At 41.7% G+C, this 22,572-nt stretch overlaps 1 long non-coding RNA gene across 9 annotated transcripts in view; it reads left to right on the top strand.

The window, feature by feature from the left end:
• The first annotated feature begins 4 nt into the window (after positions 1–4).
• The window catches only part of LOC102901279, a 66,840-nt gene continuing 44,272 nt past the window's right edge, over positions 5–22,572 (top strand). For 5 of the 9 annotated variants that reach the window (XR_006595652.1, XR_006595653.1, XR_006595654.1 and 2 more), the window contains exons 1-4: positions 7–470; positions 1,289–1,377; positions 3,880–4,030; positions 18,711–18,893. This is a non-coding gene — a long non-coding RNA (uncharacterized LOC102901279). Of the gene's footprint in view, positions 471–1,288; positions 1,378–3,879; positions 4,031–18,710; positions 18,894–22,572 lie in introns of all 9 variants that reach the window. The other 4 variants (XR_890144.4, XR_002154896.3, XR_006595650.1 and 1 more) reach the window with 3 other exon arrangements.

The raw sequence follows: 22,572 nt of genomic DNA, 5'->3' as shown, positions 1-22,572 counted from the left end.
GAGGAAAAAGACCGAAACCCACCCCTGCCACCGCTAGAGTCGCGGCTCTGTTGATGACTTCTGGGAAGTGTTGGAAACAGGGCCTTAAAAAAAGAATGGCGTCCATTTACATAATGCTTTGTTTGCATTTTGCAAGTTTTTTTCGGTTGAACCTACAGAAATCCCACAGTGTCGTTTTAGTCGTGGCAGTCTCGACAGGCATTTAGGACAATGGTGTGCTCCTTTTGGGACCGCATTTAGTCAGGGTTGCTGAGTTAGTGCTTGGAGAATTCTTGCGATTTCCCCCCACACTCTTCACTTTCCCGCTTCTGCGTTTCGGCCTTTCCCCCGTTTCCCCTTTTGGTGCGATCGCCTCGCCCCGCTCCCCTTGGGGGCGGCCCCTGTCGGGCCCCGCCATCTTGGAAGGCCTTTCTTGCCGGTTCGCCACCGCACGTCCCTCTCGCCAAAGAAAGGTCGCTTGGGAGGCTCGTGTACGTTTATTTCTAGCCTTTTCTCTTTCCTTCGGCTAAGCCAGACAGAAAAGGCACACAGACAGACGTGTGCACAACGTGCTTCAGGATCCCTCAGGGAAAGCAGCTAACGTGGCGGTCCCTCCGCCCCTTTCCTTCCCCACGGGGTAGCCGCCATGTTTCCAGAACACAAAATGGCGACACGTGGCCTGGATTCGTTGCCAACGAGAAATTGGGGGTCGACCCGAAAGCTCCAAAATGCCCCCACCTCCCCACCCCGTGCGTGTTGGCCAGCGCCTTTCCCTCGCAGCCAGTGCTCTAACCACTCTGGTCCAAACCTAAGCTGCCGAATTTGAATGCATTTCCCCCATTAATTTGAAATGGGAATGTTTATAACTGTAAAATGTAGGTGTGATGCCGAGTCTCTCATAGTCTTAAGTTTAATAATGGGTAATGGGGGGGGGGCAGTGCCAGTGGATGATTTGGGCCCCCAGTTACCAAAGCATTTAGGAACCACTGCTTTAAGAAATAAGATGGGAAGTTACTGATTTCCTAGACCTCTAGCACAGGCTGGTGTGCTGGAGAGACTGAGAAATGGTCTTATAAAATTTCTTAGAATTTCCATGAAGCAGTTTGGATACCTGTGACCATTTTCAGAGGCTAGCTGACCGGTGAACCTAAGTTTACCACAAGTGGTATTAACTTTCAGTATGGAGGGACAGATGTTATTGTGCATTTACCAGCGCAAGATCCTGTGCTAGTATTTTACTGCATACTATCTTTAATTTTTACAGTGATCTGAAGTAGGTGTTATCTTTTTCTCTCTCTTTTTCTAACAGATGAATTCACTTAGGCCCAGAGAGATGAAGTGACTAATTCAAGGTCACACAGTGGAGGATGGATTCCAGACCTTCTGATTTCCTTATTGGTGAGCACTTTCTCAAATTTTTCTGTAAGTCAGTGTTTTAAAATTGAAGTGCTATTTGAAGTTTAGGTGAGCTTGTCATTTAAAAGAACCTCTCAGGTAACCTTTTGGTGCATAAGTCACCCCGTTTGTATCTTTTAGGGATTCCCAGCTTTTCCTGGTGTGAACTATACCTTGGCTCAAGTGCTATTTAAACATTTTTTTTTAATTAAAAAATTGGTGTCTGGGTGAGAATTGGGAGTGGGAAATGATTCAGCCCTACCCAAAGGCTGAAGTATGTGTCAGTCCAGCCTTGTCTGTGGCACATTCAAGTCTACCTGGCTCTGTGGGAGCAAGCAGTTTCTGACTCACTTGCTTCCTTTAGCTACCCATGGGCACGACTTCCGCCTTCCTCACCCCAGTGTCCCAACCAAGTAAAAATAAATAATTTCACTTTGGCGCCAAGCCTCCATTTCTCTGCAAATATTGACAGAGCATGACAGTGTTAAGGAAATCATGGTCTATGAACTCTTCAGTTCAGTGTAACAAATAACTTGTAGGTCAAGCAAGGAATATGTGCCTGAACAGGGCTCTACTTGTGTGGATGTTAGAGATGGAGAGAAGGGCTTTTTGCTTCTTTTAACTTACATTAATGTCTTATATCATAGTTTTCAAAGTGCCTTTGTGTTACTTTGTGTAATTCTATAACCAACTTTAATTGGTGGGTACGTTATAGCAACAATGGCAGTACTAGCATTAAGTGCTAACTTTGTGACTGGCACTGTTTGAAGCTTTATTCTGTATGTTATTTCAGTGGCTCTCACATTTTTTTTTTAAGTTTATTTATTTTGAGAGAGAAAGAGTGTGCAAGTGAGCCCCTGAGTGGGGTAGGGGTATGTGTGTGTGTGTGGGTGGGGGCAGGGGGCAGAGAGAGAGAGAGGGAGGGAGAGAATCCTAAGCAGGCTTTGTACTGTTAGCATGGAGCTGGATTTGATCTCATGAACCCAACCATGAGATCATGACGTGAACCAAAATCAAGGGTTGGTTGCTTAACTCACTGAGCCACCCAAGTCCTCCCCTCCTTTTTTTTAAGATTTTATTTTTAAGTAATCTATATACCCATTGTGGGGCTCGAATTCACAACCCCAAGATCAGAGTCACGTGCTCCACTGACTGAACCAGCCAGGCACCCCAACAGTTTTAAAAGTAAGCCGTCAAGAGATAACATTTTTACAAAATAATTCATATATACATAGGCATATGTAACAGAAACCAAATCTTTGTAAAACAGTATTTATTTTTACTGTATGCGGTGTACTCTGGTAATTTCTGTTCATTTACATGAAATAAAAAGGTGTATCACAACCGAAGTGACAAACCGTTATAAGGTTGTGACCAAAATGATTAATATACACATTTAATCCTCACAAAACTCCTTAGATGAAAGTGATGCAATTTATATTTTACAGAGATACAGAAAGGTGAAGGATTTTGTCTAACACACAGTTATTAAATAGTAAAATATGGATTTGAATTTGGGCAGTCTGAGCCCAGAGCCTGTATATTTACCACTGAGCTAGATGTGGTCTCTGCAGATGGCCTTGTCTTTAAGGGAGACAGAGTTGTTTAGGGAATTAAAATTATTAGTAAATGTTACAAACAAACTGAAGAGACAACAAGAGAAATTCTATGTAATGAAGAGTTATATCCTTATTCAAAATACTCTGGTCTGTATGAGGTGCCTGGGTGGCTCAGTCAGTTAAGCATCTGACTTCAGCTCAGGTCATGACCTCACAGTTCATGAGTTCAAGCCCTGCATAGGGCTCTGTGCTAACAGCTCAGAGTCTGGAACTTGCTTTGGATTCTGTGTCTCCCTCTTTTTCTGCCCCTCCCCTGCTCACACTCTGTCTCTCAACAATAAGTAAATGTGAAAAAAAGTTAAAACAAAACAAAATATTTTGGTCTCTAAATCTGTCACATATTTATTTCCCCTGAAGAAAAATGTATATGTTGGGTCTTTCTTCCTGTCTATTTAAAGCCTTTTTGCCTGAAATTTTCCATTAATTCCTTCTTATCTGAGTACCTCCCTGATTCTACTCACCTCTTCCTTCAATAAAGACTTCCCATTCCCAGCCTCTCTGTTTCCCCCAGAGTCCTATAGCCCACACGCCCCCCTGTAGGCTACGTTTGGCTGTTAATTAAATTGTAATCTGCATTGGTGTTGATAGTGTGTTGTACAGGGCATTGGTGTCATGGGTGACCCAGAGATCTGGTAAAGAGGACATTGGACTTGGGAATCTGTGGCTCTGGCCCCTAGCTCCAGCTCTCCCACTGTCTAACTTTAAGAAGTCTGCAACCCAGTTCAAAACTGGGCTTTGGTTTTCCCACATGTAAAACAACAGATTAAATGATCTTTTCTAATTCTATCCAGGGAGTGATGATACTTGATGATCTTGGGTATCTCTGGGAGGGAGGAGGATTATGTAAATATTTTACTTATGGTAAATTTCCCCCTCCCTTCCTCAGACCTGCAGTATCTTGTGTATACGTGATTGAATTCCACACCACCCATTTTACAGATGAAGCCACTGAGATATGGAACAATTGACTAAATAGTCACTGCCCCACCCCTGGAGCCTCACACATGACTCTTCTCCTCCCATTTGAATGACTGCAGGTTAGTTAAGGGGTTTAATGAGTTTGGGAAGGTGAGTCAGGCTTAGACTTTGGAAATTGAACCACAGGATTTATATTCCATTCAGAGGAGGGATTTTTGCTTCCTTTTACCTCACATTGGCATGTTTATGAAATGTTTTAAAGTGATTTCACATTATTTACTAATCATCACAGACACCCTTGCCATGAAAGTATAAATATGCCTGTTTTATGGAAGAGCTATCTATAGATCAGAGGAATGAAGTGACTTGCCCAAGGTTACACAGCTTGTCAGGACCTGAGCTGGGTCTCTTGACTTCTAGTTGTGGATTGTTTCTCTCCTTGGCTTTTGATGCTAGTTGCACTGACTTTGACACATGGAATAGTTTTATCTTTAACTCAGAAAGCTTTCAATCCAGCCTTTATTTTTCTGTCCCAGAGCATCTAGTCCACTTATGTTAGGTTCCTGATTCTTTTGGTTTAAGAAAAGCTCTTTCCTCTTTTTGTCTAATGTTTACATTTATGGGTTTGGGAAGTGGTGGGAATTATTCCTTGATGAGGCTGTGGAGGCAGGGACCACATCCCCCCCCCCCCGCCCCCACCCCCCAATCTACCTTTTCCAGCAAATGTACTACAGCTTTTTAAATTTGCCCTACCAACATGCAGTTTTGCAAAAAATAAACAAACAAAAAACCAACATGGTTTCTTCTTCTCTTACTTTTTCAGATTTAGCTTCTCATTTTTCTTTTATTTGAAATTATAGTAAATTGAGAGGATATTTACCCTGTCACTTTCTGGGATACTACAAAGTATAACTTACGAAATATTTCTTACACACTTTGTAGATAGGAACAATAGTTATAATAATAATCTCATATACTGGTGACCCTGTGCTGCCGTTATGGGGTTAATACTGAGTTTTCTCAGAAACTTAAGAAATATATTGTTGTGCCTTACAAAAGTGCCCAGGAAATACAGCAACATCCTTGGTCTAAGTTCTCCTGGTTGGGGAAAGTAATGCCTATGGATTCCCAAGGGTTACTCTGACTGAAATAAGTCATGGAGAATGGAGTGCAGAGAAAAATTAAAGGAAAAATGAGAACAGAGTACAAATGTAAAGTATAGAAAATGAGGAAGGAAAAAAGATAAGAAAAGGAAAAAGACAAGGGCAGAGAAAAGAGGAGAAAACAAGATCAGTGGAACAGATATGAAGAGAACAATTCCGAGGTTCATTTGCTCCTTATGTGATGTGGGAAGCATAGGCTTGCACCAAGAAAGAGCAGCTGGTATGAGAACTCATGAACTGATCTGAAGCACCATGTCTCTTTTTTAATCTTCTTTTTCTGATATCAAGTAGGGAAAATTTGTTTCTACTATCAGCTGGGGATGTGATTAGACACCAATAGTTTCAATATTAGCTTTAGTCCTATTGGTTTATCAAGGAAAATGTGCTATAAAAATCACATTAAAGTATTCCAGGTCAAATTTTATCCTATTCATTCAGTCAGCAATTTTTTTTTCAATTATTACTATTTTTAAGTTTAATTTTACTCTCAGTGTGGGGCTTGAACTCACTACCCCAAGATCAAGAGTTGCATGCTCTACCAACTGAGCCAGCCAGGCACCCCAGTCAGCAAATACTTATGGATTGCTTGATATGTCCCAGACACTAAGGATATAAAAATGAATGAGATCCTGTTCTTGCCTTCAAGATGTTTATGATCTGAAAAGGGACACTGACAAGTAAACAGATTTGCAGTACAATACGTTAAGGTATTAGGATATAAGTAAGCAGAGGATGCTATGGGCTTAGAAGAAGGCCCTTGATTCAGCCTAGGAGGGGATCCAGAATGACTGCCTAGCGAAGGTGACATTTAGGCTGAGTTCCAAGTTGGCAGATTACAAGGTGGAGGGCAGGAAAGAGTAACTCCAGGCAGGGAAGCAAAAGCCCAAAGGCAGAGAGTATGCAGTCCGTTCAGAAGTTGAAGCCACTTCAGGAAGGTATGAAGGATGTTTGCATGATCCAGTTTTTCGTGATGGTTGTACTGCTTTAGAAGTGTACATTATTGAGACTTGATTATGCTTACTAGAGCACAAAAAGTCTAAATCCTTATTTTGTAGCAGGATTCTCTTTTAAGATGAAGGTATCATAGGGACATCTGGATGGCTTAGTTAAGCGTCTGACTTCCTGCTCAGGTCATGATCTCACAGTCTGTGGGTTCAAGTCCCGTGTCATGCTCCGTGCCGACAGCTCAGAGCCTGGAGCCTACTTCAGATTCTATGTCTCCCTGTCTCTCTGTCTGTCCCCTGCTTGCTCGCTCGCTCTCTTTCAAATATTAAAAATTTTTTTTTTGTAAAAGATGAAGCTATCACAAATTGTACTTCTGGTCTATAGATTGTAAGAAGAAAATGTAAATAAAGCACAGTCTTTGAATTAGCAAATGGTTATTAAACTTCTGTGCAATAAAGGAAAGAAGGTGCAAGGCATAGCATATCCCCCCGCCCCGCCATTTTTTTTTCTTTAGGATTTTATTTTTAACTAATCTCTGTACCCAATGTGGAGCTCAGACTTACAACCCCTGAGATCAAGAGTCGCATGCACCATTGACTGAGCCAGCCAAGCGCCCCAGCATATCCCTTTCTTATCCAGCTTTTGGATTTGATTGTATTCTGCTTTGTTTTTAAGGAGGTGTATGTGTGGAAGTTTAGGGTCTTTGTTTAGTTGGTTAGGATCTTTGAGTTAGGGGGGAGGGAAAGGATTTCAAGAATAATTGCTACTTTATGGCAGAACAAAAGAAATACATTTAAAAAGCTCTTTTTTTTTTTTTAATGTTTATTTATTTTTGAGACAGAGAGAGACAGAACAGGAGCAGGGGAGGGGCAGAAGAGAGACAGGGAGACATAGAATCTGAAGCAGGCTCCAGGCTCCGAGCTGTTAGCACAGAGCTGGATACAGGACTTGAACTCACGAACCGCAAGATCATGACCTGATCCAAAGTCAGACGCTTAACCAACCGAGCCACCCAGGTGCCCCTAAAGCTCATTTTTCTGATCTCACCTACTGAGCACAAACAAGACTTAGGGAACATTGTTAGTTAATTCAACCAGACAAAGCATTTAACATTATTCCCTATGTAAAATCTGTTGTGGACATGGATATAGCTGCATTAAATAAAAACCTTATGTGTATTCATTGGACAATACTGGGATTTTACCTGGAGTAAAAGAAAAAAAAGTACTATATGTAGAGTAGGGAAGAACATGCTTGGAAAATAGCACACAGATTCAGTGGTCATTTCTCAGTCATCTTCTTGACCCTGTAGCACCTGAAACTCCCTCCTTGCACATTAGTTTCGTTTGACTTCCAGGATGCCGCTCTGTTGGTTCCCCCTTCCTCACCAACCCCTCCTTCTCACCCCCCCACCTTTTGGCTGATTCCTCCTTATCTCCTCAGCCTCTAATGAAGGAGTACTCAGATTAGTCCTTGCATCCCTTCTCTGTTTATACTCATTCCCTAGGTGCTCTCTTTCAAGACCTCAAATACCATTTATACCCTGACAGCTCTCAAGTGTATAGTACTAGCTTGGATGTCTTCCCTTGAACTCAAGACTCATATCCAACTGCCTACAAGATATCATCTCCACTTGGTTATTTAATAGCTTCTTGAGCTTAACGTATTCAGCAAATTAATTCTGGAACTTCTCTTCTCAAGCATGTACCTCTGCCAATTCTTCCCCATTTTAGTTTCAGTTGTATTGAACATATGGAGGACTCTCCCTTGACTCTCTTCCTTTTCTTGCTCTCTTCATCTAATCTACTAGTAGGTCCTATGAGCTCTACCTTAAAAAACATCCAGGATTTGAACACTTTTCACCACCTCCCCTGCTACTTTTAGAATAGCCTTCTAAATTGTCTTCCCTCAGTCTAATCTGAACAGTGACCAGAGTCGTTTTGTTAAGTTTATATCAAATCATTCCACTCCTCTGCTGAAAACTATTCACTGGGTCCCACCCATGTTAAAAATTAAAGTCCTTACAGTGATCTAAGAGGCCACATAACATATTCAGTGCTCCCCCAGCTGCTCTGACCTCATCTTTTATCACTTTCTCCTTGTGCTCTGGACACATTGGTCTCCTTGCAGTTGCTCCAGCATGCCAAGCCTTGAACTTCTTAGTGGTGTTCTTTGCCTGGAATACTTCTTCCAGTTACCAGTATGGTCTCCTCCCTTACCTCCTTCAGGTTTCTGCTCTTGTCACCTAGTTTGTGAAACATTCCTGGACCATCCTATTTAAAGTAAAAGCCATCTCCTGCCCTCTTCATTCCTTCTTCCCTTTTCCTGCTGTATTTTTCTCCACAGAACTTATCACTGTTTGAGGTACTATTCATTCATTCATTCATTCTTCACATATTTATTGAGGGATGCCTACTATGTGCCAAGCACTGTATTGGGGACTCTCTCTACTATAGTCTGTTTATTATTTGTCACCTGCCACTGGAATGTAAATTTCCTGATGACTAGGACTTTGTTTTGCTTGTTGCTATATTGCCATCTCCTAGAATACTGTCTAGCACATTGCAGTTGAATGAATACATTTATTCAGATTTTAAACAAAAACGTATTGAATGTATAGGGGATTGTGTACCAGATAATGAGGGAAAGATATGTATAAATAATATATTGTTCCTGCCCTCAAGTTGCTCAGTCTAAAATATGCTTATTTTGACCTGAACAGTACTGTGTTCTCTAACAAGATAAAGTGTCACATCATTTTGGAATTGGGGAGGTGGAGGTAGGGACTAGTGTGCAAGGGTATGGATCTCTTCAGAGGTGAAGTCTTGCTTTATCAGGCTTGTCAATAATTTGTACTGGTTCTGGGAGGGCAGGATTGCTGATAGCTCACTGCATTACTGGCTTTTTGGATTATAATTTCTGTTTAGTTTTGTCTTTTTGGGGCAGGAGCTTCTTTAAAATCCTATCAGTCTTTGTTCTTTTTAGATATCTTCTAGGAACCTCTGTCACAGCCACTTTTTTCAAGATAAGTGAAGGAGTTTACTATCTTTACCTTCCTCCATATCTGAAAGTTCTTTTCCAGAAACTGTGGTCATCGATGTACTAACTGTTTGGTCTTGAACCTCTCAGAACCTCAGTTTCTGCACTTGTCAAATGGAGATAATGATAAATGACATCAGTCTTTCTTCTTTTAAAAAAAAAATTTTTTTTTTTAATCTTTATTTTATTTTATTTTTTTTTTCAACGTTTATTTTATTTTTGGGACAGAGAGAGACAGAGCATGAACGGGGGAGGGGCAGAGAGAGAGGGAGACACAGAATCAGAAACAGGCTCCAGGCTCTGAGCCATCAGCCCAGAGCCTGACGCGGGGCTCGAACTCACGGACCGCGAGATCGTGACCTGGCTGAAGTCGGATGCTTAACCGATTGCGCCACCCAGGCGCCCCTAATCTTTATTTTTGAGAGACAGAGAGACAGCATGCGAGTGGGGGAGGAACAGAGAGGGAGACACAAAATCCGAAGCAGGCTTCAGGCTCTGAGCTGCCAGCACAGAACCCAGTGTGGGGCTCGAACTCACAAACCGCGAGAACATGACCTGAGCTAAAGTCAGACGCCCAACCGACTGAACCACCCAGGCACCCCGACATCAGTCTGTCTTCTTATGAGGATGAAATGAGTAAATACTGATTTTGAGAGTGGGGCAGTAGAGAAGGGAAAGAGAGAAGAATTTCCTTTTTTTTATAAAGTATTTTTAAAAAGTTTATTTAATTTTTTTAAATCTTTTATTTATTTTTGAGAGAGCAGGGGAGGAACAGAGAGAGGAAGACAGAATCTGAAGCAGGCTCCAGGCCCTGAGTTGTCAGCACAGAGCCTGATGTGGGGCTTGAACCCATGAATGGTGAGATCATGACCTGAGCTGAAGTCAGACACTTAACTGACTGAGCCACCCAGGTGTCCCTAAAGTTTATTTATTTATTTTGAGAGAGAGGGAGAGAGAGTGTGTGCTAGTGGAGGAGGGGCAGAGAGAGAGGGAGAGAGAGAATCCGAAGCAGGCTCTATACTATCATCACAGAGCTCGATGCAGGGTTTGAACTCACAAACTGTGAGAATATGACCTGAGCCTAAATCAAGAGTCAGATGCTTAACCAACTGAGCCACCCAGGTGCCACTGAAAAAAAAATTTTTTTTTCTTTACGTTTATTTATTTAGAGAGTGTGAGCTTGGGATGGGCAGAGAGCCGAGAGAGAGAGAGAGACAGAGGATCCGAAGAGGCCTCTGCGTTGACAGCAGTGAGCCCAATGTGGGGCTCGAACTCACAAACTGTGAGATCATGACCTTAGCCAAAGTCAGATGCTTAACCAGCTGAGCTACTCAGGAACCCCCAAAAAACTTTTTAATACGCTTATGTTTCATTTCTACCGAGAGTAGTGAAGATTTTTTTTAATATATATTTTTAAATGTTTGTTTATTTTGAGAGAGAGAGTGTGAGCAGGGGAAGAGTAGAGAGGGAGACAAGAAAATCCCAAGCAGGCTCCACACTGTCAGCACAGGGCTCGACGTGGGGCTTTATCTCACAAACTGTGGGATCGTGACCTGAGCCGAAACCAAGAGTTGGTTGCTTAACTGAATCACCCAGGAGCCCCATAAAGATTTTATTTTTAAAAACAAAGATGTTAGGGTCCTGGGTTTGGGCTTTAGGGTTAAACGTTAAAAAAAAAATGATTATTTAAAAAAATACATTAATATATTGTTTTTTACAGAGTAACAGGTTTTTAGAAAATATTTCCTTGTGTTTCTACTCAGGTAATTACTTTTGTATTACAGAAGGGCAGTGAAATACTAGAACCCCACCCCAGGCTGTGTGGTGAGCTGGTGTCTACGTAGGCAAACAACCATTTCCTTTTAGGTGAAGTTGGAGTTCAGGAAGTACTATTTGAAGAGGCTCAAAGGGATTGATGATGATAACAACAGCAATAATAGTAGTGTCTAACTGATGAACCAGGCACTTTATGTAGATTGTCTTATTTTAACAGCATAGCAACCACATGAAGTCTGGTGCCTTGAGAAGTACAGCAGTGTAAGAGTAAAGAGCATAGACTCTGGGGTCAAACTTTCTATACTCACTTCACAGCTTTGCCAGTAACTAGCTGTGTGGTCTTGAGTGAGAAAACTGCCTCTTCTTCCTCTTCTGTAAGATGAAGATAATAATAGTAACTGCTTCATGAGGTTGTAACGATTAAACGATGTAAGCCCTGTAAAGCACAGTACTTGGCATATAGAAAGTGCTCACCAAATTTTATTGTAATAAAAGTAGATGGAGAAACAGAGGCTTAGAAAGAGGGAAGTTAATTTGCCTTAGTGACACAGCAAATATAAATGACAGAACAGTAATTTGTGCCTGGGAAGTCAAACTCCATTGCCCTTCCTTCCTTCCTTCCTTCCTTTCTTCCTTCCTTCCTTCCTTCCTTCCTTCCTTCCTTCCTTTCTTCCTTAAATAGGCTCCACATGGGGCTTGAACTTACAACTTTGAGATCAGGAGTTGCATGCCACTGACTGATCCAGCCAGGCACCCCATTCAGCGCTCTTGTTTCTTAACCATTACATTGTACCGCCATTATGGATTGAGGGCGAGAGCCTGGACAAGAACCACATTTTGTCCAACTTGAGGTGAGCATAGATCTAAAGGTCACACTTGGGTTCAGACCTATGGAAGCTTTATTTGTGCTCTTTTTTTTTTTTTTTTTAACATTTTAAATTTATTTTTTGAGAGAGTGAGGGCAGGGGAGGGGGAGAGAGAGAGGGAGACACAGAATCTGAAGCAGCTTCAGGCTCTGCACAGAGCCTGAAGCAGGGCTTGAACTCATGAACTATGAGATCATGACCTGAACTGAAGTCAGACACTTAACCAACTGAGCCACCCAGGGACCCCTTTATCTGTGTTCTTAACACCGTAGCATGTACTGGTTATTCTCTGAAGTGATTGTTCCCTAGATCCAAACAAATGAATGAGTGATGGGTTATTTATGGTCTGCTGAGGGGTTGAGTGTTCCCTGGCTGGGGCCAGGAAATGGAGCTGAATAAACACCTGTATCTTACCCACTGCTCTTGGACCTAAGTAGGAGCTTGTCTAGTATCTTTTGTTATTATGATTGTTACTCCTTATACAACTGGTAATGATGAGAAGCTGAGCGGTGTATATATCAAGCACTTTATTTTTTATTTTATTCATTTATTTTAAAAATTCTTTCTCTCTCTCTCTCTCTCTCTCTCTCTCTCTCTCTCTCTCTCTTTCTTTCTTTTGTGCGGGTCAGGGAAGGGAGCAGACAGAGAGAGAGAATCTCAGAGACTCCACGCTCAGTACACAGCCCAACTCGGGGCTCAGTCCCATAACCCTGGGATCATGACCGGAGCCAAAACCAAGAGTTGGGTGCTCAATTGACTGAGCCACCCAGGCACCCAGTAAATATTTTATTTTTAAGTAATCTCTGCACCCAACATGGAGCTCGAACTCACAACCCCGAGATCAAAAGTTGCATCCCCTCCCAACTGGGCCAGCCAGGAGCCCCTACATTGAGCACTTTATGTGCCATGCATTTGACATAGATTATCTCATCTAGTCCTTAATGTAACCGAATGAGGTAGTCACTCCTAACCCTATTTTATAGAAACAGAGAGATTAGGAAACTTGCTTAAACTCACATAGTGTGTGTGGTGGAGCTGGGATTTGAATACACAGTCTGACTCTAGAGTCCACATTCTTGATCTCTACACTCTATTGTTTCTATTCTTTCCTGTGTAAAGTATATAGTATATGGTAGGTGGCTTAGTAGGTCCAGTCCTATTTTTCCCATGTGAAAAATGGGAAGATTTTGACTAGTGGGCTAGAAATAAGGAGGCCTGTGATCTTGTCCTAACCTTGTCACCAACTTGCCACATCCAGGACTTCACTTTTCTTAGCCTCATTGTCCTCATTCATTAAACAAAAGGGTCACTCTAGATGGTCTCTGAGATCCCTTCTAACTCTTAATATTCTGATTGACCATATGAAGTGAGGAGAATAACACCTGCTCAACTCCTTGATTTTGGAGTGGTGGTATTTGTGAGGTTTTAGGGAGTCTGCTTTGTGTAAGGGAAGATGCCAGATTTCAGGACAGAGAACATTGCTTTCCTGAAGAAGGTAGGTCTGGGCTCTTTTTTGAGGGTGGTTGCCTAGGGAACCTAGCCTCTGGCCAGCAACAGTCAGGAATGCTTTGGTTAAGAGTTGGCTACAGATAAGTAAAACAAGCAGCACATTTAGGTTTCACTTTCCACCCCCCCCCCCCCCCAGCTACCTTTCCTTTTCATGCTCCCAGTTTGATACACTTCTATATATTAGTATTTAACAGGAGTTTGTTATTTAAATCTTTATTGTAATCTTATGAGGTAAGTACTATTCTAAATTTACAGTTAATGAAAGTGAGGCAAATAGAGTTAACTAATTTGTCCATAGTTACTCAAGTGGAAAGTGGTATTCAACCCACTATGTTGTACTGCCTGGTAGGAACAAAAAAAAAAAAAAAAGCAAAGGGAGGACTCTTTATTTATTGGTGGTGTTTTGTTTTGTTTTTTCTTTAAAAAGTTTTTTTTTTTTTTAAGTTTATTTATTTTGGTAGAGAGTGTGAGCAGGATAGGGGTAGAGTGAGAGGGTAGAGAGAGAATCCCATTGTGGGGCTTGAACTCATGAACTGTGAGATCATGACCTGAGCCGAAATCAAATTGGACACTTAACCAGCTGAGCTACCCAAGTGCCCCTGTTTTTGTTTTCTTTAGAATAGTAGACTCCTGGGAGTTGGAAAGAGCCTTTACCATAGTCAATCTCCTTGCCTACTGTCTGCCATCTGGTTACAGGAATGCTTTCCATCATCCCCCTGACAGATGATCACCCAAGTTCTTTTTGAATACTTCCATTGCTGGGGAGCTAGCTCATTACTTCTTTTTTTTTTTTTTTTTTCAACATTTATTTATTTTTGGGACAGAGAGAGACAGAGCATGAACGGGGGAGGGGCAGAGAGAGAGGGAGACACAGAATCGGAAACAGGCTCCAGGCTCTGAGCCATCAGCCCAGAGCCTGACGCGGGGCTCGAATTCACGGACTGCGAGATCGTGACCTGGCTGAAGTCGGACGCTTAACCGACTGCGCCACCCAGGCGCCCCACTAGCTCATTACTTCTTGAGGAATCCCATTATATGTGACTTGTTCTCTTGGGTAAGAGATTATTTCTTGTTTTGATTTAAATTTTTTTTTCAACGTTTATTTATTTTTTGGGGGGACAGAGAGAGACAGAGCATGAACGGGGGAGGGGCAGAGAGAGAGGGAGATACAGAATCGGAAACAGGCTCCAGGCTCTGAGCCATCAGCCCAGAGCCCGACGCGGGGCTCGAACTCACAGACCGCGAGATCGTGACCTGGCTGAAGTCGGATGCTTAACCGACTGCGCCACCCAGGCGCCCCTATTTCTTGTTTTGAAATTAAATCTAATTGAGATGACTTACCAGTTTTAGGCCTGTCTTCTGGAACCATTTAGGATAATCATGATCCATCTTCCATATGCCAATCTTGTTAATGTTTGAAGACCCTTTTCCTATTTATAAGTCATTTGTAGTTTTCTCATAGCATCTAAACTTGCTTTCAGTTTGGATTGGTCTGCACAAAGCAGTCTCTATTTTTTATTGCTTTGCAAGTGCAGCCTTGCAACAGATCTGTGCTTCACTTCTTATGGTTAGGCACAAAGTATGGGCTCTTTCCACATCTTTGGAGAACGAATAAATGGTGAGCTGAGTCTCTACAATAGTATATGAGTCTGAAGGGTTTGCAGTTTCCTACTCTTGTAATCTAATGTCCATTAGACTGTTGCCCTGTACACACTGTTAGAGCTCACAAAATGGCTGGAAGTTTATCCGGGCATTTGACAAAATTGCATTTACTTCATCAGGCCACTAGGTGATGAACAACTCACAAACCCAGACTTCCAGGGGCAGTTGTATACAGGATAGTTTTAGATTGTAGTTGGAAAGGCCATCAGAAGTCATTTGGTACAACCTTATTAAAAGGTCTTTTGGGGATGGGGGGAGGGGAAACATGTCTTGTGTATACTTTGTCTTTCCCAGCTTTATTCCAATTTTAAATATTAATTTGAATAGGGTACTTCTTTCTCTGAGTGATCTTAGAAAAGGGGCCTGGGTGGTACTTTCAAGGTTCTTTTGTGCCCAATTATGTATATGTATATTTCAAAGGTTTTATTTTTAAGTAATCTCTACCCAACCTGGGGCTCAAACTTATAGCCCTGAGATCAAAAGTCTCATGTTCTACCAACTGAGCCAGCCAGGTGCTCCTGTATTTTACCATAATGTAGGAATGATGTCTTGGCTTGGTTTAGGATTCTCAAATAGTAGTTCTAGCCACTACGAAGTCTACATGCAGCTTTCTTCTGTCTTCAGTTTCAAGTGATACAGATGTGAAGTCCAGTGCCAATAGGATTATTTTTCCTTGTAAGTAATTACCTGTCCTTTCTCTTTGGAAGTTTGTAAATTTTTTTCTTCATGCTTAGATTTCATCATGATATGCTTTGGGTGTGTTTCTTTTTAAAGTAACTCTGCTTGCCCCTTGTTAACCTTTTTTAGATCTAAAAACTTAAGTCTTTTCTTAACTCAAGGAAGTTTCCATCTGTTTCCAACCTTCACAGAAGAAGAAACTGTCCAGAAAGGTGACTTACTCAAGGTCACTCAGCTAGTTAAAAATGAACTTCAAGCAAATAACTTGACTTCTTTGATGACCTATATTTTCATTGTACTGAATATTGCTCTGTTGAGAGGGCCAACATGAAAAACTTGGGAAATTTTTTAGTGAGACACCAATTTTGCTGAGGGTCTGTGGGGACATGAAGAAGGACAAAGAGATGATAAAATTAATTATGATTAAAATGTGGCCCATTTGGGGGCTCCTGGGTGGCTCAGTTGGTTAAGTATCTGACTCTTGATCTCAATTTAGGTCATGATCTCACATTTTGTGGGTTTGAGCCATGTTTCTGGCTCTGCAATGATGGTGTGGAGCCTGCTTGGGATTCTTCCTTTTTCTCCTTCTTTCTTCCCCTCCCCACTCATGCTTGCAAGCTCTCTCTCTCTGAGACTTTCTCAAAATAAATAAATAAAAATGTGACCCATTTGAAGAACTATAAAATTCACAAGGTATCCCAGTTACTGGAGTTAACCCAGAGCGCTAAAACTTAATAAAGCTAGTTTTGCAAGGGAGAAAGACTTGATAAAGCCGGGAAGTTTATTGAACACTTGGATAACTAGATACTTAGTTGTCAGGAGTTGGGTAAGTATGGTCATGCCCTATTGTAAATATTGGAAAACATATGAGTATCTGAAGGCTTGGAGACAGACATCATAAATTGTGTCTTATCAGTGGTCTGGTTTCTGTTTTGAGTTCCAGCCTGGGACCCTTTTCTGCTGGGAACCACCTGTCCTTGGCTCTGTTGATCTTTGGATTTCCCCAGCCCTCAGTCCCTTTCAGTTTTGAAATGAAACCTACCCCACCGGGTGAGGTCAGGTACTGAGAGAACTTTGACAGCTCATACCAGGTTGTTTTTTTTCTAGAGTCTGGTATGTGACTGTGTGAAGTGTAAGGCTCAGCAGGCTGTGATATAGACTAATTGATGGTGAATCACCTGTTGGGTAGGGCCCAGGTAGTGCCATTTCTTTGGGTAACCAGGAAAACATGTAGACCAAATATGTTGTCTTTCATCCTCAGACACTTGAAACTTAAGAGTACAGTCACCAGAGATCTGCCATGATCTCTCTGCCTTGGGTTACTACAGAAGGAAAGACATTGTTTTATTTCAGTGTCTTTTCTCCTCATTTTTAGAACCTCCATTCTTTTCAGGAAGGAGCCAAGTCCTTGGCCTCTTTCTGCTGTTCCAGCTTCTAAATGTTTATACTGTGCCTCCTGGAATTGCTGCTTTGATGTGAAGTGTCTCCTCTAGATACCCCTAGACACACATGCCCTGCCCCAACCCCTTCACAGAATTTAGCTTGCCCTTTTCCCTTTGTTGTGAAACTAGTTTCCATGATGCTATAGCACTTTGCTTGGAATCTTTATAAGTGGTACTGGCTCTTTCTGTAACTCACCCCATACCACTTCCCCCTGATTTTACCTGACTGTCCCCCAGCCACATCCCTCAGCACTGCAAAACTGCTTCCAGACTTTCAAATACTTTTCCAACCCTTTGAGACTTCTGCTGGCCAGCAAGGTTACCTGATCCTTGTCCTTGAATACAGTTAGCATCTGTATTCAACATGGGGCTCAAACTCACAACCCCCAAATCAAGAGTTATATGCTCTACTGACTTAGCCAGTCAGGTGCCCCTCATTCTCCCATGTTTGTTTAAAATTTTAGTGTTTGACCTCTCCTCCTGGGACTCTGGCCCAGGCTAGGGGATTGGTGGTCAGGTTTGGCCTGGGTCTAGTGACTCAGGGTAGACGGTGGAATTAGGGAGCTTGGTGTTAACATCTCAGATGTGGGCAGATGGGAAACTGTAAGATCTGAACACCAGAGCCATCTGGGGTGGAAGGGACAGAGAAAATTTAGCATCTGAAGCAAAGGACATCCTTTGTAGGTTCCCTCTTCTGCTCATTTGAAAAAAAAATTAAGGGGCGCCTGGGTGGCTCAGTCAGTTGGATGTCGGACTCTTGATTTCAGCTTGGGTCGTGAGCTCGCAGTTTGTTGATTTGAGCCCTGCGTCAGGCTTCATGCTGACAGTGCAGAGCCTGCTTGGGATTCTCTGTCTCCTTGTCTCCCTCTCTTTCTTCCCCTCTCCCACTTCTGCACACCTGTGCTCTCTCAAAATAAATAAAAATAAAAAAATTTTTACAAATTAAGTTTTTTTTTTTATAACAGTTTTAGGTTCACAGAAAAATTGAGGGGAAGATAACAGAGATTCCCATGATTATTGTTTTTAAGTAAGCTCTATGCCCAGTGTGGGGCTCAAACTCACAACCCTGAGATCAAGAGTCACATGCTCTCTCTCTGCTCCTCTCCCCTGCTGCGCACGCTGTCCCTTTCTCTCTTTAAAACAAAACAAAACAGAACAAAAAAAGAGTCACCTGCTCTACTGACTGAGCCAGACAGGCACCCTGAGATCCCCATTATTTTTGAAAAATTGATCTTTAATTTTATAGGGAATATAGTAATCTAAAAAAAATGAAAATCGGTAGACATTTTGAATTCTCTTGTTCTCCTCCCATTCTCATTTCACTTATTTTTGTATTCCTCAAAGGTGGTAACCTTGTTAGTGTTTGAAATGTAGTTTCCAGACTTTTTTCTTTGTGTTTACATACATGTGTATGAACCCAGAAAAAAAGAGTTATTTTTGTGTTTATACAAATGGGGTCACATTTTACGTATTTTCAGTATTTCTTTGATTCAGTAATGTACCTTGATAATATTTCATGTTGATACATAAAGATAACTTCTCCTTTATTTTGGCTACTGTATAGTTTTTTGTATAATAGATACACTGTGTATAGCTACTTTCCTATTGAGAGACATTAAGGTATTTCCATTTTGATGCTATAAATGATTCTTGTTGTGTTTTAAATGTTAGCATTCTTTCCTAGGGCTTCTTTTTTCTTTTTCCTCATACTCTTCCTAGGTGATCTCAACTTCTCTGACAGCTCCACTTAACCATCTACACATGGATGATGCCCAGATCTTTCTATGAACCACAGTATCCAACTGCTCATGTGGACAACATCACAAGGATGTTTTGCACACTCGGCAAAATGCAGCCTCCTGCTCTTCCCCACTTGCTCGTCATCCATTGTCCTCATCACATGTAAGTAGCACACTCTTGATAGGCCCAAAGCCTGGTAGTCATTCCCTTCCCCTCGTACAGCCAGCAACCAGCCTGTCACTAGGACTTTTCCTCCCCATTATTTCTTGGATCCAGTTGCTTTCTTTCCTTCTTCATTGCGGGTACTTTGTCCCTTAGTTTTCTGATTTATAAAATAGAGTATTTGTGAGTACTAAATAAATTAACACACATAAAATGCTTAGAACAATAGATTGGCACCCAGTAAGTGCTATGTGAATATTGATTATTGTCATCATCATCGTCACCGTTGTTGTTGGGGTCGTCTCATCTTAGTGTACATAATCCATTCTCATATCTACCTCCAGTCTTGATTTTATCCTTCCCTACCTCTGTTCCATTCTGCACATTGTAGCCAGAGTGATCTTTATAATATATACAAATGATCATGGTCTAACTTTCCTGCTTAAAAAAACTTCGGTGATTTTGCCATTGGGCTTTTACATGTACTGTCACCCCCATCTGGATGCTTTTTCCTTGGTCTTTGCATGGTTGTTTGTTTTTTTGTTTGTTTGTTGTTTCGATATACCTGTTTCTAAATGTCATCTTCTCAGAGGGGCCTTCCCCTGACCACCTAATTATTCCAAAGTAGCCATACCTATTCTTTCTATCACATCACCTTTTTTAATCTTTGCATAACACTTATTAATACGTTATTTTTCTGTCTTATTCATGTATTTGTTTATAATCTACTTCAATTAATTTTTTTTATTTAAATTTTTTTTAAAGTAGGCTCCACACCCAGTATGGGACTTGAGCTCATGACCCTGAGATCAAGAGTTGCATGTTTTACCAACTGAGCCAGCCAGGCATCCCTAGTCTCCTTCAATTAGAATTAAATTCTCTGAGAAAGATACATGTTTTCACTCATATGTGGAATTTGAGAAATTTAACAGAAGACCATGGGGGAAGGGAAGAAAAAAAAAACAGTTACAGAGAGGAAGGCATTTCATAAGAGACTCTTCAATACAGAGAACAAACTGAGGGTTGATGGGGGTGTGGGGTTGGTGGAACAGGGAAAATGGGTGATGGGCATTGAGGAGGACACTTGTTGGGATAAGAACTGGGTGTTGTATGTAAGTGGTGGATCATGGGAATCTACTCCTGAAGCCAAGAATACACTGTATGCACTGTATGTTAGCTAACTTGACAATAAATTTATATTAAAAAAAAAAAAAGAATTTTTTGAGAATGAGGGTATTGTTTGTTTTATTCGTTATTCTCTTCCTAATGCCTAGAACAATGCCTGGCACATTGTAGGCACTCAGTGAATACTTGTTAAATGAATTACAAAACAACTTCGCATGTCTCAGGAGTCCCTTTTTGGTCTCTCCAGCATCATTTGCTTCAGAACACCTTCTACTTTGGCTTGCCTACCCCCCCATCTCTTCAGATGTGTTTTCTTGCTGCAAGAATTTTTTATATTATGTTCCCTTTACTTAGAACACTTTTCCTCAGGGTGCCCAAGTGGCTCAGGTTAAGTGACAGTTTTGATTTCAGCTCAGGTCATGATCTCTTGGTTTGTGAAGTCAAGCTCATGTTGGGCTCCACGCTGACAGTGCTCAGAGCTTGCTTCTGATTCTCTCTCTGCCCCTCACCTGCTCACAGTTGCTTCTTCTCAAAGTACATAAACTTTAAAAAAGAAAAAAGGATCACTTTTCCTCAAGTGCTCTGCCACTGCCTGGGTATCTCCTATTCATCCTTCAAGTTTCAGCTTAGGTGTAACTTCACCTGTCTTTTTTTTTTTTTAATGTTTGTTTATTTTGAAAGAGAGGGATAGAGAATCTCAAGCAGGCTCTACTGTGTGTCAGTGCAGAGCCTGATGCAGGGCTTGATCCCATGAACCATGAAATCATGACCTAAGTTGAAATCAAGATTTGTACACTTAACTGAGCCACCCCGGTGCCCCATGACTGTCCTTAGTCTTCCAGCTCCACGTGCATTACCTTTAATTATACATACTGTAATTATTTGTCTCCCTTACTAGATGGTAAGTTTTGTTGGGCAAAAGCCTAGGTCTTGCTTACTGTGTATTCTTAGTGCTACTGCTGTGGGCTGGAAGCGTCTCTTGAGATGAGGTGCTGGGTAGGAGTACCCAGAGTAGTACTTGAGGGCTAAGAAGTGTGCCTTAGAATGTCAGAGTAAGGTCTAGTCATTTGGCCCTACCTCATTGTCATTCTCCTTATTCCATCTTCGGTGATTCCAGTATTTTCTTGAATGAGCCATCTAACATGCTTGAGATGAATCTTCTAATACACTTGTCTCTCTCTCAGATATATTCACAAAATCAGGGTAGGTCTGGCAGAGAACTTGCCCATGGAAGGGAGCATGAGTGCTGAGGATAAAAGTTGGGGATCTGGGTAGGCAGATTATTTACTCTTGAGTGGCTGATGGCAGAATAACTGAGAGTGGAATGCAATCCTCAGCAAGGAAAGAAACAAAAGGCCTTAGGGATAAGGTGAGGCAAAGATGAAACAGGAAGCTGAATCATTAAGTCAGAAACTTAGAGAATCAGGATGGTGGGTGGAGTGTAAGAAAGGACAGGGCAAGCAATTCAAGATTAAGGCCATAAATAATCTTGGGGATTACGTAAATCATCTTTTGGCATTCTCACCTCTTTAGTGTGGAACCAGCTTTTGGATTAAAAGAAGAATCAGGTAGTTGACATATAAAGGTTTGAGCTAGATTTCACATTAGTTTGTATTTTATAAGTTAATTACCTGAATGTGAAATCCTCAGAAATCCAACCATGTACCTTTCTCCACACTTCAGTTTCTGCTCTGAAGAGCTGACTTCCCCTCCTTTTATTTTTTTATTTTTTTAAGTTTATTTATTTTGAGAGAGAGCGAGAGAAGGCAAGCATGAGTGGGGGAGGGGCAGAGGGGGGGGGGGGGAGAGAGAGAATCCCAAGCAGGCTCCACACTGTTAGTATGGAGCCCGGTGCAGGGCTGAAACTTACGAACTGTGAAAACGTGACCTGAGCGGAAATCGAGTCAGGTGCTTAACTGACTGAGCCACCCAGGAGCTCCTCCCTCCTTTTAAATACACTAAGTTTAACTAGCTAATTTTCAAAAAAAGTTTCCTGTACAGAAGCATGTAGCAATCTTGGTGCTCTCTTTAGGTAGGCTGAGGATATTCCCTTTACATAGAATGATCACTCTTTCAGGCTGTATCTCCTCCTACCAAACCATGCATAGGAACTGGCTTCAGCAGTCTCAGGAATTCAGGACTCTGCCTAGCCTGAATCTGTGGAATTTCTGTCTGAATTGTGGGGAAGGACATGGGAGTATAGATTCTGTTGGTGAGGCATAGTAGTAGTGGAAGACTGGCTGGGTGTGCATAGATGTGAGGTTTGAAGCTGTATAGGCAGTGGGCTTCAAAGTTTCTGACCTGGAATGGTCTTTGAATGTATGGCAGTGTTAGTGTGGTCTAATATATGCCAAATAGAGAATCTTGGTGATTGGTGCCAGTCATTAGCCCTTAGAGGCATTCTGTATGTTTTTCTGTGTGGCCTGGAAGTCTTCTACAGACTGACCAGTAGCTGGCATCATGGTGGGTACCTGGGGAGAATCACGGGGATAGGAGCAGTACTTACTAAAGAGGGATATATTCTCTTTTGAAGGTTGGATGGAGTGATTATGTG

Source organism: Felis catus, chromosome A3 (genome assembly GCF_018350175.1).
Source record: "Felis catus isolate Fca126 chromosome A3, F.catus_Fca126_mat1.0, whole genome shotgun sequence".
Classification (NCBI taxonomy): Eukaryota; Metazoa; Chordata; class Mammalia; order Carnivora; family Felidae; genus Felis; species Felis catus.
Note: the sequence above shows the minus strand (reverse complement) of the source record. Positions and strands in the feature narration are given on the sequence as shown.